Raw genomic sequence first — 18231 nt, 5'->3', positions numbered from 1 at the left:
TGTGCATGTAAGTTTAAAAATTTAAGTCAAATTACAATCCAGCTGTGTAATACAGAGAAATGAGAACAGAAGCTTCATCAACTAATTGAAAAGAAACTTACAAACTTATATACGCATTTATGTTTAAGTAAACAAATTACTGCCAAATTGAAAGCATTCTAAATGTAATGTGTGATATAGCTTAAAAAGCCCATGTGCAGAAGTAATGTTTATATTAAAATCTGGAATTTGTTCAGTATTTAAACTTAATGGACTGTGGAAGGAAATCTGTATTTCAAATAGACTTTCTTTGATCAAATTGATCCTGTTGTCCATTACTTTGCTTTTTTTTCAGTGTAACTATAGCATGTACTGTAAACTCATTCTGAATTTCTGTAGCTGAAAAAGAAATAATGTTAAAATGATTGATTACTTCTTTCTGTTCATTTGGTGCTTATCTCTAGATTGTTTACAGGTTTAATTCCTGCTACTCGCACTACAGATGGGTCATTCTTTCCCACCCAATTACAAATACATTGACTAATAATGAGACTGCTCAATCTATTTAATAGACTCTTTCTCTTAGCAAAGCTTCAGTACATGGGATTAAATCTTGTGAATCTCTATTTGCAATGACCTTTCTCAAAAACAAATAGTAATTTTAATATAAACCAATGTACAGCATTTTCAGATAGTGGCAAAGAATTCATAACTTCTCTAATTCTGGGGTTTTTTTTCCATGTTTTACCCTGGAAAAAACACCTTTCAACACATAAAGATGTTTTCTCTAGAATCATATCACAGCTCCTCAGTGTTAATTCTTTAAAAACATTTTTTTTAATATTTATTTATAATTGAGAGACAGATCATGAGCAGGAGAGGGGCAGAGAGAGAGAGGGACACACAGAAGCAAAAGCAGACTGCAGGTTCTAAGATGTCAGCACAGAGCCTGACGTGGGGCTCGAACCCATGAACTGTGGGATCATGACCTGAGCCGAAGTCGGATGCTCAACCGACTGAGCCACCCAAGTGCCCCCTCACTGTTAATTCTGAAACCAGCTTTTAATCTCTCCACATATTATGTGTTTTTCATTTCTCAAAAAAATATAGAATTTTCTTTGGTGACATAAAAGTTACTCATTATAGATACTTTTACAAGTAAGCTCTTGATTTCCACTGTGCAGCTTTTTTGAAATATCCTGTGACTTTTTACATGTGTATAGCTCACTCAACTTTCTTCCTATAATTTTCCCACCTAGGTCTTACCTGACATATTCAGTAATCTTTTTTTTCCAATTTCCATTTAACTTTTCTAAAATGCATTGCATTTTTTATAATATGCTAATATTAACTAACCACCAAAATAAGCCCTTTTTGCTAAGTTATCTCGTGTAATTTTTTCATGTTTTAAAACTTTGGTTGGAGATACTCCAAAAATGCATTTGTGGAATTGAGACATAAATAGGTTTGTTTGTAAGTCTTCATTAACTTACCTGAGGGTATGCTAGCGTCTCTGTGATATTTGTTCTTACAAAGTAAGGAATGGCAAATTAGTCATGTTTTTAGGAGCTCTCAGCTAGGAGGTCCATTCACTTTTTGTAGCAAATAAATAGTCAGAACATGATCTTACATGTTGGTTAACATTTATTTAACAAGTGTTTACCTTGCCCATAGTTGTAGGTTTGGGAATATGAAGGATTATGAAATACTTCCTGAAGAGAAAGTTATAGAAAGCAAAGAAATTTAGAAAGTAAAGAGACAAATAAAAGAAAAATCATTAAATATTATCATATAGTTAAGCACACTGTGCTCCCTTGGTGTATAAAAATGAAAACTGAACCAAATTAGGTTTTGTTTTGGACAGAGAAAGATAGGGGAAAATGTTTCCAGTCTATGAGAGTATAGAAAAGATGTAGGAATCTGCATGTATTTAGTACCGAGAGCTCAAAGTACATATATTTCTGCATGAGTATGAGTGTGTGTGTGTGTGTGTGTGTGTGTGTGTGTGTGTAATACAATATTGTTTTCCTTAAGAATAGGTAAAGAATTATCAATAGTTTTTAAGAGATAACTCTGGGGAACAGAAATGGGAGTGTAATGAGGTGTAATTATATTGTATATGCTTCCATAATCTAAAATTTGTAAAAGACAATGTGAATTAATAGTTATGAATATGCACATTTTAATGTCAAAATATTGATTGTATATGACATAGTTTAAGAACAATGAGTGGTATATTTATACTCAAATTGGGGGCATATAAATTTTATCAAAAGTTGTCAATTTATATACTTAAAATTGATGAATGACAGGTAAATTATACTTCAATAAATCAAATCTTATATTAACTTGATAAATTATAATAGATAATTATTTAATATTGAAATAACATTTACGCTGAAATAACTGGATGATGCCATTTATAGGATTTCCCTACTATCAGTCATAACTAAGGATACAGAAAATAGAAAAGTAGTTGTTCTGGGTAGTAAGGATTGATTAGATGCATTTTGAATTACTTTTAATTGGATACATTTGCATTTTGAGAAATTATAAAATGACCCTCGTTATGGCTGTTAATATTGCTTATTTTGAATTTTGGTTTGTCTGTAATTAACAGCCATACCAGCTGTCTCGTACCTAGCATAAATGTAAACACATGTTACATTATCCCCTCAATCTATTCTTTTCAACCTGATGGTGTCTATATAGCAAAATTGCGTCTCTATGTCGATAGCTTACAGGTTCAGTTTGCTTTTTAAATCTTGTTACATGGTCTCTGTTTTTATTTCAAGGTTTTATTTCATTTGTATTTAACATAATTCTTAGTAAGGTTGGTTTTATGTTTGCCATGGTACTACATGCTTTTTCCATTTTCTATCCTTCCATTTTCTTTTGCTTCTGTCTTCTTTAAAATGAACGAAGTTTTGTTATTAAGCTCTTCTATCTCCTCTATTAAATTTTAGCGTTATTGTTTTTGTTATTTTTAAGGATCTCTTTAGGGATATACAACTTTAGTTTATCCCTTTCTAATATTTATCACTTCACTTATAAGAATCTTACAACAATATTCCAAATTAAAAATCCTCTTTTTCTCTTGATGGTATTTTATAAAGATACCTGGTATAAACCTTCAAGTCTTAAAGTCTCATGTAGTACAGGTGTACTGAAACAAATTATTTTTGCCTGCATCTGAAAAATATATACTTCAACTTCATTTTTTAGTAACTTTCACTATAAATTAAATGTATAAAATTACAGAGAGTAGAGACAGTTTCCATAAATTCTTTAATGTTTCTCTTATATTTAAAATTTTATGATAGTATGATACACTTGTTATATTTCAAAACCAATATTTATAATTAAATAAAGTTCCTATCTAATGCACATTTTCTTAATATTAATTTAAATGTCATTTTTCTATTCCAGGATCCATCCAAGATACCATATTGCATTTAATCAACATGTATCTTTAGAAAGTTGAGGCTATGAGAGTTTCCCAGACATTCTTATTTTCAGGAAACTTGAAAGTCCTGAAGAATACTGGCCAAAGATTTTGCAGAAATTCCCTCAATTATAATTGAATATTTATTTCAGTATTAGACTGCAGCTATATAAGAAAGACCACAGAGATAAAGTGCTGTCTTTAGCATGTGGTATCAAGAATACACACTACCAACATGACAGATCACTACTTATATTGACCTTCATCACTGCCCAAGATACCGTTTTAAAGTTTCTTTACTGTAAAGATGTTCTTCATCCCCAATTTTCATACTGTACTGTCTGAAAGGAATTCACTATTTAACCCACACCCAAGCAATAGGAAGTTATGCTCTACCTCCTTGATAATGAAGTATCCACATAAATTATTTGGAATCTTTCTGCCTGGGAAATTTAGTCTCTCAACACTGCTCCTTTTACTTATTCAAGTATCTAATTGCATTGGTGTGGGCTCAAAGATATTTATTTTATACTTTGGGTTAGACTCCAGTACTATCTTATTGATATCGTGGTTCAAAATTTTCCAGCTTTTTGTCATTGGAAGCTTTTTCAATTGATTCCTCTATCACTCCTTATTTACTCTTATCATCATTAATTTCTTCTGTTTGATTTTTGTTTTGTTTTGGTTTTTGGCACTCCCTGGCACTGCAAGATATTCCAGGATTACTTGGTAGATTTCCTGTTCAGTGCTAGAATTAGGCATTTCTCTAGGATCTCAGTTTTCTTTTGTTGGAGAATAATACTTGAAACCAAGATTTGGGGGCACCTGGGTGACTCAGTTGGTTAAGTGTCCAACTTCACCTCAGGTCATGATCTCACAGTCCATGAGTTAAAGCATCGCATCGGGCCCTGTGCTGACAGCTCAGAGCCTGGATCCTGCTTCAGATTCTGTGTCTCCCTCTCTTTCTGACCCTTCTCCTGCTTGCACTCTATCTCTCAAAAATTAATAAATATTAAAAAAGAAATTAAAAACAAAAGAAACCAAGATCTGGACTAGGTGTGTCCTTAGCTTCTGGAGTATTATTGTTCTAGGGCATATCAACTGACAAAATGCTTGTTTCTATACTGTGTGTGTATATATATATATAGTTAGTTAGTTAGTTAGTTATAGTTATAGTTATATTATATATATGCACAGTTATATATTTTCCTACATCAAACCATCTATAGCTGTACTAAGCTAGACATGAGTTCAGACTAATATCTCTAATTCTAACTCACTTCTATGTGATCATTCTAGCCTCTTCTAATTTGTCTATAAACTTTTACTCCAATAGTGATATACTGGTATCAAAACATTCACCTATTCCTCAAAAGATGAGAAAAGTTATCAACTGGAATTCAATCCTTATGTATAGCTTATTCTCCCTTTAGTCTTCCATATTTTATCCATTTTCAAAGTTTCTTTAATCAGCAGTTTTCTCCCAATGAGACTGTTTCATACATTTGTAGTACAGTTAAATTGTTTTGTAATAGTCTATATTCCTTCATGGGATCTCCCAATATCTTAGTGATTTTTTGCTTTAATTTTCACACATAAAGTAAGTTCTGTGGGTCTTAACAAATGTTAAATAGCATGATGTATGTGCTATCATGTATTGTATAGAGTAATTTTACCACCTGATAATCTTATATTTTACACATGAATGGATAAAAAGGGTGTGGCATGTATCTTTGTGAGTGAAATATTTACAGCCATAAAAATGGTGAGATCTTGTAATATGTGACATTGAAGGACCTAGAGTATATTATACTAAATGATATAAGTCAAACAGAGATATAAAAATACCATATGATTTCACTTACATGTGGAATCCGAAAAAAAAGATGAATATGCAAACACAGAAAGCAGAATCAGATCTAAAAATACAGAAAACAAACTAATTGTTGTAAGAGGGAAGGAGGTGGGGAAATGGGCAAACTTGGTGAAGGGTAATGGGAGATACAGCCTTCTGAAAATTAAAAAAATAATTTTTTATGTATTTATGTAATTTACAAATGTAAAATAAAGACACCATGTAAGTAGATTCTTCTTCGAGTCTCTTAATAAGTCTTTCACAGGACATATTTTATTTATTTTATTTATTTACTTTTAATAGCATTAGTTCCAGCATTTTTCCTAATGTTTATTTTGAGAAAGAGAGAAAGAGCAGGAGCAGAGAGGGATAGAGAGGAAGACAGAATCCAGAGCAGGCCCCAGGCTCTGAGCTTTCAGCACAGAGCCTGACATATGGCTCTAACTCACAGACCTCGAGATCATGGCCCGAGTCAAAGACAGACACTTAACTGACCTAGCCATGTAGGTGGCCCTATCACAGAGAAGATTTTAATTAATTTTTCCCTTTAAAAGTTTTTATTTCAGTTCCAGCTGGTTAACATACAGTGTAAGATGAGTTTCGGGTTGTAGAATCTAGTGATTCATCACTTAACAACAATTCATGCTCATTACAAGTGCCTCCCTAATACATATCACTCATTTGCGGGAACCATCAGTTTGTTATTTGTAATTAAGAGTCTTTTTTTTCTTGTTGGCCTTTCTTCCCCCCACCGTGTTCATTTGATTTCTTTCTTAAATTCCACATATGAGCGAAATCCTGTGGTATATTCTTACTTTGACTAATTTTGCTTGTAGCTCCATCCATGCTGCTGCAAATGACAAGGTTTCATTCTTTTTTTAAAAATGTTTATTTCTTTTTGAGAAAGATCAAGAGACCAATTTGTGCAAAGAAGAGAGGTGTACAGAGGATCACATGTGGGCTCTGTGCTGACAGCAGGGAGCCCAATGTGGGTCTGAACTCATGAATTGTGAGATTGTGACCTGAGCTGTAGAGGCTTGACACACTGAGCCATCCAAGCACCCTTCGATTTCATTCTTTTTATGGCTGAGTAATATTTTATTTTGTAATTATACACCGAATTTTCTTCATTCACTCATCAATCAACAGACATTTGGGTTCTTTCTATAATTTAGCTATTATTGATAATGCTGCTATAAACATTGAGGCATACATGCTCCTTCAATTCAATATTTTTGTATCCTTTGGATAAATTCCTAGTAGTACCATTGCTGGGTCATAGGGTAGTTGTAATTTTAATTTTTCGAGGACCCTGCATACTGTTGCATTCCCACCAACAGTGCAAGAGGATTCCCCTTAATCCTCATCCTAACCAACATCAGTTGTTTTATTTGTTAATCCTAGTCATTCCAACAGATGAAAGGTGGTATTTCATGGTGGTTTTGATTCATATTTCCCTGATTATCAGTTATGGTGAACATCTTTTCATGTGGATATTGGCTTTCTAGATGCCCTCTGCCTATTTCTTACTGGATTATTTGGTTCCTTAGTGTTAAGTTTGATAAGTTCTTTATAAATTTTGGATACTAACCCTTTATCAGATATGTCATTTACCAATGATTTCTCCCATTTGAAAAGTTACCTTTTAGGTTTTCTGATTGTTTCCTAAATTGTGCAGAAGATTTTAATCTTGATGAAGTACAAATTTTTGCTCTTGTTACTCTTGCCTCAGAAGACATATCAAGTAAGAGTTTCCTATAGCTAATGTCAAAAAGGTTACTGCCTGTGTTTTCTAGTATTTTAATGGTTTTCCATGGCATATTTAGATATGTCATCCATTTTGAATTTATATTTGTGTATAATGTAAGAAAGTGGTCTAGTTTCATTCTTTTGCATGTCACTATCCAATTTTCCTAACACCGTTTGTTCAATACACTGTCTTTTCTCATTTGGATAATCTTTCTTTATTTGTTGAAGGTTAGTTGACCATATAGATATGGTTCATTTCTGGGTTTTCTATTCTGTTCCTTTTATCTATGTGTCTGATTTTGTGCCAGTACCAAACGGTCTTGACTATCACAGTTTTGTAATATAATATAAAGTCTGGAATAGTTACGTCTCCAGCTTTGCTTTTCTTTTTCAAGGGTGTTCTGGCTATTTGGGGTCTTTTATGGTTCCATACAAATTTTAGGATTGTTTGTTCCAGCTCTGTGAAAAATGATGATAGTATTTTGATTAGGGTTTTATTAAATGGCTAGATTGTTTTGGGTAGTATAGACATTTTAACAATGCTTGCTCTTCTAATCTATGGGTGTGGAATGCTTTTCTTTTTCTTTGTGTAATCTTGATTTTCTTTTATGAGTGTTTTATAGTTTTAAGAGTACTGATCTTTTACCTCTTAAGTTAGGGTTATTCCTAGGTATCTTATGGTTTTTGGTGCAACAGAATATCGGATTGATTTTCTGATTTCTCTTTCTGTTGTTTAATTATCGATATGTAGAAATGCAACAGCTTCCTGTATGTTGATTTTGTAGCCTGTGAATTTACTGAATTCATGTAACAATTCTAAAAAAAAAAAATGGTGCAATCGTTTGGGTTTTCTATACAGAATATCATGTCATCTGCTAATAGTGAACGTTCGACTTCTTCCTTGCCAGCTTGGATGCCTTTTATTTCTCTTTGTTTGACTGCTGTAGCTAGGACTTCGAATACTATGTTAAATAATAGTGGTGAGAGTAGACAGCCCTGTCTTTTCCTGACCAAAAAGCGAAAAGCTCTTGTTTTTCCCCATTGATAGTGATATTTGCTGTTTATTATGTTGAGATCTCTTCCGTCTAACTACTTTGTTGACAGTTGTATTAAGAATGGATGCTGTACTGTGTCAAATGTTTTTCTCCGTCTATTGAAATGATCATATGGCTCTTACCCTTTCTTTTATTAACGTGGTATATCTTGTGGCTTGATTAGCAAATATTGAATCACACTTGTTGCACAGGAATAAATGCAATTTGATGGTGGTGAATGATCTATTTAATGTACTGTTTGATTCTATTTGTAGTTTTGTTTGTTTATTTGTGTGTTTCAGAATTTTTGCATCCCTATTCATCAGGGATTTGGCCTATAGTTATTTTTAGTGGAGCCTTTGTCTGATTTTGGTATCTTGGTAATGCTGAGCTCAGAGAATGAATTTAGAAGTTTTCCTTTCATTTCTATTTTTTGGGGGGAATAGTTTGAGAAGAATAGGTATTAACTCTCCTTTAAATGTTAAATATAATTTACCTGTGAAGATATCTGGCTCTGGACTTCTGCTGTTGGGAGATTTTTGATTAGTAGTAACTCAATTTGTTTGCTGGTTATCAGTCTAAATTTTCAAGTTTTCTATTTCTTCCTGTTTCAGTTTTGGTAGTTTGTTTCTAGGAATGTGTCCACATCTTCTAAGTTGCCCAATTTTTTGGCATATAGTTTTCATAATCTCTTATAATAGCATTTATGTGGTATTGGCATTTATTTCTTCTCTCATTGTTGATTTTATTTATTTGAGTCATTTTTCTATTCTTTTTTGATAAGTCTGGCTAAGGCTGTATCAAGTTTATTACTTTTTTTAAAAAACCAGCTCCTGGTTTTATTGATCTGTTCTGTTCTTTTTTCTTTATTATAGTTACTATACATTTATTTTTGCTCTAATCTTTATTACTCCTCTTCTTCCACTGGATTTAGGCTTAGTTTGTCCTTTCTCTAGTTACTGTAGATGTAAAAGTAGGTTGTTTACTTGTTATTGTTCTTATTTCTTGAGGTAGATCTACATTGCTATATAAATCCCTCTTAGGACCACTTTTGCTGGATCCCAAAGGTTTTAGATCATATTATTTTCATTTTTATTGTTTTCATTTATTTTTTTAACTTTTTTCTTTTTTTTCCTTGCTGATTGATTCACTTTTTAGTAGCATTTTTTTTCTAATCTCCATGTATTTCTGATCTTTCTAAATGTTTTCTTGTGGTTGATTTCAAATTGTGGTCAGGAAAGGTGCATGGTATGATCTCAACATTTTTTGTACTTGCTGAGGACTCTTTTGTGACCTAGTATGTGATCAATTCTGGAGACTGCCAGATATTTTCGAAAAGAATGTATATTTTCTGCATTAGTATAAAATATTCTGAATATATCCATCTAGTCCGTGTGTCATTCAAAGCCATTGTTTCTTTTTGATTTTCCGCTTAGAAAATCTCTCCAGTGATGTTAAGGGGTGTTAAAGATACCTACTATTACTCTGTTATTATTAGTGAGTTCCTTTTTATTTGTTATTAACTGGTTTTTGTATTTTTGTGCTTTGATTTTGGGAGCATAAATATTATAATTAGATCTTTGTGTTGGATAGTCTCCTTAATTATAATACAGTGACTTTTGTTACAATCTTTGGTTAAAATCTAGTTTGCCTGATATAAGTATTGATTCTCTAGCTTTCCTTTTATGTCTATCACATGATAAATATTTCTCCATTCCGTCACTTTCAATCTGCAGGTATCTTTTCATCTAAAAGCGGTCTCTTGTTGCTGCATATAGAAAGATATTTTTTAATCCATTCTGACATCCAATGTCTTTTGATGGAAGTGTTTAATCCATTTACATTCAAAGTAATTATTGATAAATATGTCATTAATTGCCATTTTATTATTTATTTCTCTGTTTCTTTCTTGTCTTTGTCACTTTTAGTCTCTCCTTTCCACTTAAAGAGTCTCCTTTAATATTTCTTGCAAGGCTAGTTTAGCTGTCATGAACTTCTTTAGAGTTTACTTGTCTGGGAAACTATCTCTCCTTCTATAGTAAATTAATAGGCTCGCTGGATAGAATATTCCTGGCTGCGGACTTTTCCAATTCAACATATTGAATATATCATGCCCCTCCTTCTGGTTTGCTACATTTCTGTTGAGAGATACGCAGCTAGCTTTATGGATCTTAAATATTAAACAAGCTCAAATTATCATTTTTTCTTTTATGTATCATGGTTTTGTGTTATATCCAATCATTGATTAGTATACTCTAGTTGACATAGACTGTCTCTTATATTACGGAATTTTATGTTATATGTTGTATATTTCAGTCTCTGACCCATTTTAAGTTAATTTTATGAGAGTTGTAAGGTCAGTATCCAGATCATTTTTTCTTTCATACCTTTGTTCTTTATTTTTCTTTCTTTATTATTATTATTATTTTTTGCTTATGAACATCCTTGCCTGGATGCCAGTTATTGTAATGTCCATCATTTCTCCACTTCATTGTCTTTATTCCTGTATCAAAAATATGTTAACTATAATTGTGTGGTCTTTTCTGATCTCTGTATTCTGTCCTATTGACCTGTAGGTCTAATCTTTCACTAGAACCATAATATCTTTATGATTTTTTTTTACATAGACAATCATGTCATATGCAAATATCTTTTCCACTTGGTATATGCTGTACTTTCTTTCATTGTTTCATTGCACAACAACAATATACAGTATGGTGTCAAATAGAGTTCATAAGAGATTATATTATTTTCTTCTTTTTAATCTTAGGAGAAAAGTATCTAGTTTCATAACATTAAGTATATTGTTAGGCGTTGGGATTATTTAAATGTTTATTATTTATTTTTTGAGAGAGTTTGAACAGGGGAGGGAAAAGAGAGAGGAAGACACAGAATCTGAAGCAGGCTCCAAGCTCCGAGCTGTTGGCTCAGAGAACAAAGCAGGGCTTGAATCCATGAACCATGAGATTATGACCTGAGCAAAAGTCAGACACAACTGACTGAGCCACCCAGGTGCCCTGTTAGGTGTAGGTTTTTGTTGAGTTACTTTATTATGTTTTATATTTTTAAAAAGTAATGTTTATTTTTGAGAGACAGAGAGAGAGGGAGAGAGAGAATATGAATGAGCTGGGAAGGGGCAGACAGAGAGGATGACAGAGGATCTGAAGCAGGCTCCATGCTGACAGCAGACAGCCTGATGCAGGGCTCAATTTCACAAACCGTAATGTCATGACCTGAGCTAAAGTTAGATGCTTAACTGATTGAGCCACCTAGACACCCCTGAGAAAGTTCTTGTTTATTCCTAGTTTGCTAAGTGTTTATGAAAAATGGATGTTGGATTTTTGTCAAATGCTTTTTCTTCATGATTGATATGATCATATGACTTTTTTTCTTTAGCGGGTAATGTGGTAAATAATACTGATTTTCAAATGTTGAACTACCCATACATACCTAGAATAAATTCCACTTTATTGAGCTGTATATTTTTTTAAATTTTAATTTAATTTAATTTTAGAAAGTGGGGAGGGACATAGGAGAGGAAGAGAGAGAATCAGACAGGACTTGATCCCATGACCCTGTGTTAGGACAAGGCTGAAATCAACAGTTGAGTGCTCAGCTAGCTGAACCACCCAGGTGTCCCTGAGCTCTATAATTTTTTATCCTTTGTTGGATTTTATTTCCCTAGGCTTCCTGAGGGTTTTGCATATATCTGTGAGAGATACTTTCTATATTTTATTTTCATGCATTTTGTTTCAGATTTTTTATTTGAGTAATACAAAACTTATAGAATGTGTTTGCAAGTGAGAACTGTTATCTCTACTTCTGTGTTCTAGAAAAGAATTATGTCTTCATTTTGACAGTTATTAATAACTTAATTTTTAATGGATAAATGCTTATTTTGATCATTTATTTCATCTAATTTGAGTGTTGATAGGTTGTGTCTTTAGCTTCAATTATTTACGTTGGCAAGTTGTTTACAGTAAGGTGTTATTTCTTTAATTCCCATGGGATCATCACTAAGATGATTTATTTCCTGTATTTCTCTCTTAATTAACCTGACTGATTTTATTAATTTTACTGAACTTTGATCTTTTTAAAGAAATATGTATTAATGTTATTCATTATGCCTATTGTTTTCTTTTAATTTCATTGATTTGAGCTCCATTTTTAAAACTTGTTTTCTACTTGCTTAGACATTTGCTATTTATTGCTATAGTACTATAGCTACTATTGCTAGAATTTCCTAAGCCAGAATATTGATAATTGATTTTTTAATTTTTTTAATATATTCATTCAATGCTATAAATTTCCCTTGTAGCTCTGGAATCACTGCATCCCTCAAATTTTTATCAGTTGCATATTGCATATTCATTTTGTTTACTTCATAATATTTTATTTCCTTTATTAGTTCTTCTTTAATCTATGTGTCATTGTAAGTGTATTGTTTAATATCTAGTTATCTGAGGAATTTCCAGTCATCTGTTCTTGATTCTAGTTTTAATTCACCAGGACCTGAGGAAAGGTTTTGTATGATTTATTTTAAATTTATTAAGTATGTTAAGTTTATATTTATTAAGTATGTATAGCCCCAAATACATTCTATCTTGATGAATGTTTCACATAAGCTTTAGAAGAATGTGTATTTTAATTTTGTTGGTATAGTCTATAAATATCTAGTAGATTAATTTGATTCTGATAGGGCTATTCAAGTCAACTATATTCCAAATAACTTTCTGGCTGCTTGATTTATCAGTTATTGAAATTTCCAGCTATAATAGCAGATTTGTCTTTTGTCTTTGTAGTTCTATTAATTTTGTCTTGTGAATTTTAAAATTCTGTTGTTAGGTATATGTGCATATAGGATAGTTATTACTTTTTGAAGAATTGATCCATTTATCCTAATGTAATTATGTTAATCCCCATAATTGTACTTGTTCTGATGTCAAAGAAACTTTAGCTCTTTTTTTTTATTAGTGTTAGCATTTTATGCCTTTCTCCATCGTTTTACTTTTTTCAATACCTGAGTCTTTATAATTTGGATTATATTTACACAACAGATATAGCCAGGTCTTGATTTTTATTCTCTCTGACAGTCTATACATTTATTAAATCTATCTATATCATTCACATTTTAAATGATAATTACTATAGTTGGGTTAATATCTACCATGTTTGTAACTGCTTTCTTTTTATTAATTTCCCAGTTTCTTTCACTTCTACTATTTTTCTCCTTGCTTTGGCTTTACTGAAGAATTTATGATTCCAATGATCTCTTCTTTGAGTATATCAATTATGTATATGTTTTACTACTTGTAATTGTGGTTAGGTTTTGCAATGTACATTTAAAAAAAATTTTAATGCTTATTATTTTGGGAGAGAGAGACAGAGAGAGAGAGAGAGACAGACAGAGTGTGAGTGGGAGAGGGATAAAGAAAGAGGGAGACACAGAATCTTAAGCAGGCTCCAGGCTCTGAGCTATGAGCGCAGAGTCAGAGCCTGATGCGGCCATTGAACTTCCAGACTAAGAGATCATGACCTGAGCCAGAGTTGGAAGCTTAACCAACTGAGCCACCCAGGTGCCCTTGCGATACACATATTTAACTTCTCTAAGTTTATCCTAAAATAACACAGTGCTACTTCACATGTAGTGGAAATACTCTATAGCAAACTCTTTGTAATTTCACCCTCAGGTCCCTTGTGACATTGCCATCATTTATTTCATTTATTTACATATAAGCATTACATACTTACCATAAACACTCAATATCAGTTATATTTAGATAAATTAAGAATAAGAGAAATAAAATATTTACCTTTGTTTCTTCTTCAATTCCTTTTTCTTTATATTTAAAAATTGTTTATTAATTTGAGAGCGAAAGCATGAGTGAGAGAGGAGCAGAGAAAGAGGGAAAGAGAGAACCTTAAGCAGACCCCCCACTCAGCATGGAACCCAATGCAGGTCTCAGTCTCATGAACTGTGAAATCATTACCTGAACTGAAATCAAGGGTCAGATGCTTAACCAGATGAGCCACACTGTTACCCATTATTTCTTTATTTAGATACAAATTTCTGATATATATCATTTTCCTTCTCCATGGAAATTTATTATTTTTTAAAATTTTTTTAATGTTTTTAATTTATTTTTGAGAGACAGAAAGAGACAGCTCGAGCAGGGGAGGTCAGAGAGAGAGGGAGATACAGAATGCGAAGGAGGCTCCAGGCTCTGAGCTAGCTGTCAGCACAAAGCCTGATGCAGGGTTTGAACTCACAAACCGTGAGATCATGACTTGAGCTGAAGCTGAACACTTAACTGACTGAGACACCCAGGTGCCCCTCCATGGAAATTAAAAAAAAAATTATTTCAGGATGGCCTTCTAGACTTGAATATCAAGTTTCTCCCATCCCCTCACTGAAAAAAATTTTTTCTTTATTTATGAAAAATAATTTTTCTGAACATCACATTCTAAATTAGTAGGTTCTTTCAACACTTAAAACATTTCATTATACTCTCTTCTTGAATGGATTCTTGACACAAAGTCTATGATTCTTATCCTTTTTTTCTGTATAGGTATGGTAGTTTTTTACCTCTCTTGCTTTTTTCAAGACTTTCTCTTTGACTTTGGTTTTCTGCAGTTTGAGTGTGATATGGCTAATGAAGATTTTGTTTTGGGGGGTGTGTGTGTGTGTGTGTGTGTGTGTGTGTGTTTCCTGATACTTAGTCTACTCAATGTCCTTTGAACTTAGTACACTTGCAATTTGATACTATAATTAACTTTAGAAAACTCTTAACCATTATTACTTCTAGTATTTCTTCTCCATTCTCTCTTTCCTGGAATTCAAATTAGGAGTATGCTAAGCTTTTGAAATTGTACCTCAGTTTTTAGATGTTTTCTTTCATTGTGGTTCTGTTTTTATTTTTTCTTCTTGAATTTCAGTTTGGGAAGTTTATAGTAACCTATTTCCAAGTTCTCTGATTCCTTCCTTGGCCATGTCCAGTTTATTAATGACTGGATGATTAATTTATTAATGCACTCTTTCTTTCTGTTATAATGATTTTTTAAAGAATATTATTTATCTAGAGGTGCCTGGGTGGCTAGGTCAGATGAGGGTCTGGCTCTTGATTTCAGCTCAGGTACAATCTTGTGTCCAGGGGAACAAGTCTCATGTCAAGGTCCACACTGAACTTGGAGCCTTCTTGGGAATTCTTTCTATTCTCTCTCTGCCCTTCCCCTCACTGTCTCTCTCAAAATAAAGAAATAAACATTTAAAATTTGTATTTATTTGGTTTTATTTTATTACATTATTTTGGCTTTTAAGAGTTTACATTTTTTTGTTTGGATTACCTACATATTCTTGTATGGTATAGTTTTTTATTAAAACTTTTAACATATTAATGGTTGATATTTTAAATTATGTTTACAATAATTCTTATACCTGTCATGTAAAGGTATGTTGTTAATGTTTGCATTGGCTTTTCTTGTCTTTCAGCATGCCTTAAAAAATTGGTTGAAAGTGAGACATGATTACCAAGTAATAAAAACCGAGGTAATTAGACCTTTAGCATGAGGTTTTATGTTAAGTCTAATTAGGAGTTGGGCTAGAGACTTGATAGGCACTTGCCTCCCCTGGTGCATGCATGTAGGGCCTGCCAAGATTTGAAAGGAAACTAGAGAATCTTAAGGTCACTAGAAGCATTTTATATTATATATTAGTATTAGGTACTGGAGACTGCTAGGCAGGAAATGTTACCAGTGACCTGATCTTTCTCTGCTACAGAGCAAAGGTTAGCTGCTTGTGACACAGGGGTGGGAAAGCAGCTTGGATTTCTGAACATTCCCTGAAGCAGGAAGAGGTAGGCCGCCATTATGGGAGGGACAGGAAGTCTGCTGTGCTAGACTTTGCAATAAGCAGGAGAGCAGAAATTAATTGCCACTTATGAGAAACAAAAGAGAAATTCCAATCTCTGGGGTACAGATGCACAGGACCTTTCTATGACTAAGAAGGAAGTAGGAGAATCAAAATTATCCATTTTCTACATTAAGGTGACAGGCAATTGTAATCTATTGCAAGGAGAAGAACAATTGTGAGTCACCCCTATGATTCAGGAATGCTTAAATCTGAGGAGCAGGCTTATAGAGTTCTGGCATTCTAGTCTTCACACTAAACCTCACACAGTGGCCATTTATTCTGTAGGTATTTGAGGCCAATTTTGCACTTAAGGTAACTAAACAAAAATACTCAAACTATAATAAACTATAGTTGAAATGACTTAAACTTTACAGTAATTGCCTGGCAAAAAAAAACAGAAAGTATATCTAATTTTTGGCATAAAGAGTTTGTACAATAATATTGTAAATAGGTATAATTTGTTCTTTTACCCACAATAACTGTGATTTAGTAAATAAAGGAAAAAGAAGACACTTCCAGTTTTATCTCCAACATGTAACAAACTTGGAAATTGTCAATTCTGTCCTTAAAACAACAACAAACAAATCTGAAGAATACAAAAATTAAAAACATTTCTTCTGATATAAGAGGGGGAAGAATAATACTTATGAGATACTCCCAAGTACCTTCTTCATAAAAAAGGACTACTCTTCAAGGTAGAAGAGCTTATTCCACTGGGGAAAATAACATTTTTCCCACTCTAGTTCCATGTAACTTTGTGAATGGGTAGCTAAAACACTTGTAAAGGTCACAACCAAGAGACACAGATCCATTTAAACAATGAGATTAAATTAAAACATTACAAGGGCGGGGGTGGAGCCAAGATGGCGGAGAGGAAGGGAGCTCTGTAAACTCCCTCCGCACCGTTTTTCGAACTGAGAAGGATATTACATTCAACTGAGAGAGCGGAAGGAGAAAATACGAACTCCAGAGGGAATAGAACCTCAAGGATACCTGAGTGAGTGGGGGCAAACGGGGGAGATCCGAGGACGGGCCAGCCCGGACGGGCAGGGGAGGTAGGATCCCCAGCCCAACGTGGCGCAAGCGCGCGGCGCCCGGGAAACAAAGGGAAGAGACAGAGTCGGAACACGCTCATAGAACTGTCTCTGGGGAAGAGGTATAGAACGCTGGGCTGCGCTTGGAGACGGAAACCCACTCCATAGATAACTGCTGGGCAGCGGGCACAAGAGAAGGACTAGCCTCCAGCCCTAAGCCATCTCGGCGGGGAATCAGAGGCGTCTGTGGCTGTGAGAAGCGGCTGCTCTGGAGAGGCCTGCTCCGCGGCGGGAAGCGGTCCCAGCGGTGACTGCGCCAGGCGCGAGCAATTCGAACTTGGTTTTGGGAACTGGACCACGGACCGCATTTCCACGGCACACCCCGCCTCCTGCACTGCACGGACTGCGCGAATCCCGGGTCCCCACAGGGAAGAAATAAGGCGCGCACCTACAGGACCCTCAGCCAGGAGTCGGTGGCGGGTGGAGGCCCAGGCGCACGCGTAGAATGTGGGAGCTCCCAGCACATTTCCAGGAGTGCACAGCTTCTTGAGCAAAGCTATCGGAAACTAAGAGAGACTCGGTGTTTTGCTTTTTGTTTTTTTTCCTTTCCCCATTGCAATCGCGATCCGGACTGGGGGTGGGGACTCCACAATTGAGTCTGTGAAGGTGCGCAATGCACTTCCCCTCCTACTGCTCATTTCGCCTCAGGCAGGGGCGGAGCCTCTGAGAGCAGACTCCAAGACTTACCACCTCAAACCAAGCCTATCCACCAGAGGGAGCTGCTGCTTGCTTTTTTTTTTTTTTTCCTTCGGTTTTTCTTTTTCTTTTTGTTTTTGTTTTGCTTTGTTTTGGTTGTTTGTTTTTTAAATATATAACAAAAATTTTTCTTTCTTCACTAGTTTCGTACTTATTTCTTCGTCATTATTACCTATTTTTTCTTTTCCTTTTTCTTTACTTAATTCCTTTACATTTTACTCCTTATATTCCTTTCTCCTTTCTCCCTTACTTTTTCACCTTCTCGCAACCCAGATATATTCTCCTGTATCTCATCCTTACTTCTCCCCTAAACGGGTCATACACTTTTAAGCAGTCTACTGTCCTTTGTTGTCTCCGATCCCCTTTTATATATATTTTTTGTCTTTTCTTCTTTCTCTTTTCTTTTTATTTTCTCTTCTTCTCTTCCTTTCGTCTCTTTCCCTCCCATTCCCATTCTTTTCATTCCCCCC

This window comes from Suricata suricatta, chromosome 13 (genome assembly GCF_006229205.1).
Source record: "Suricata suricatta isolate VVHF042 chromosome 13, meerkat_22Aug2017_6uvM2_HiC, whole genome shotgun sequence".
NCBI lineage: Eukaryota > Metazoa > Chordata > Mammalia > Carnivora > Herpestidae > Suricata > Suricata suricatta.
The sequence above is the reverse complement of the archived record's forward strand: the minus strand, read 5'-3'. Positions refer to the sequence as shown.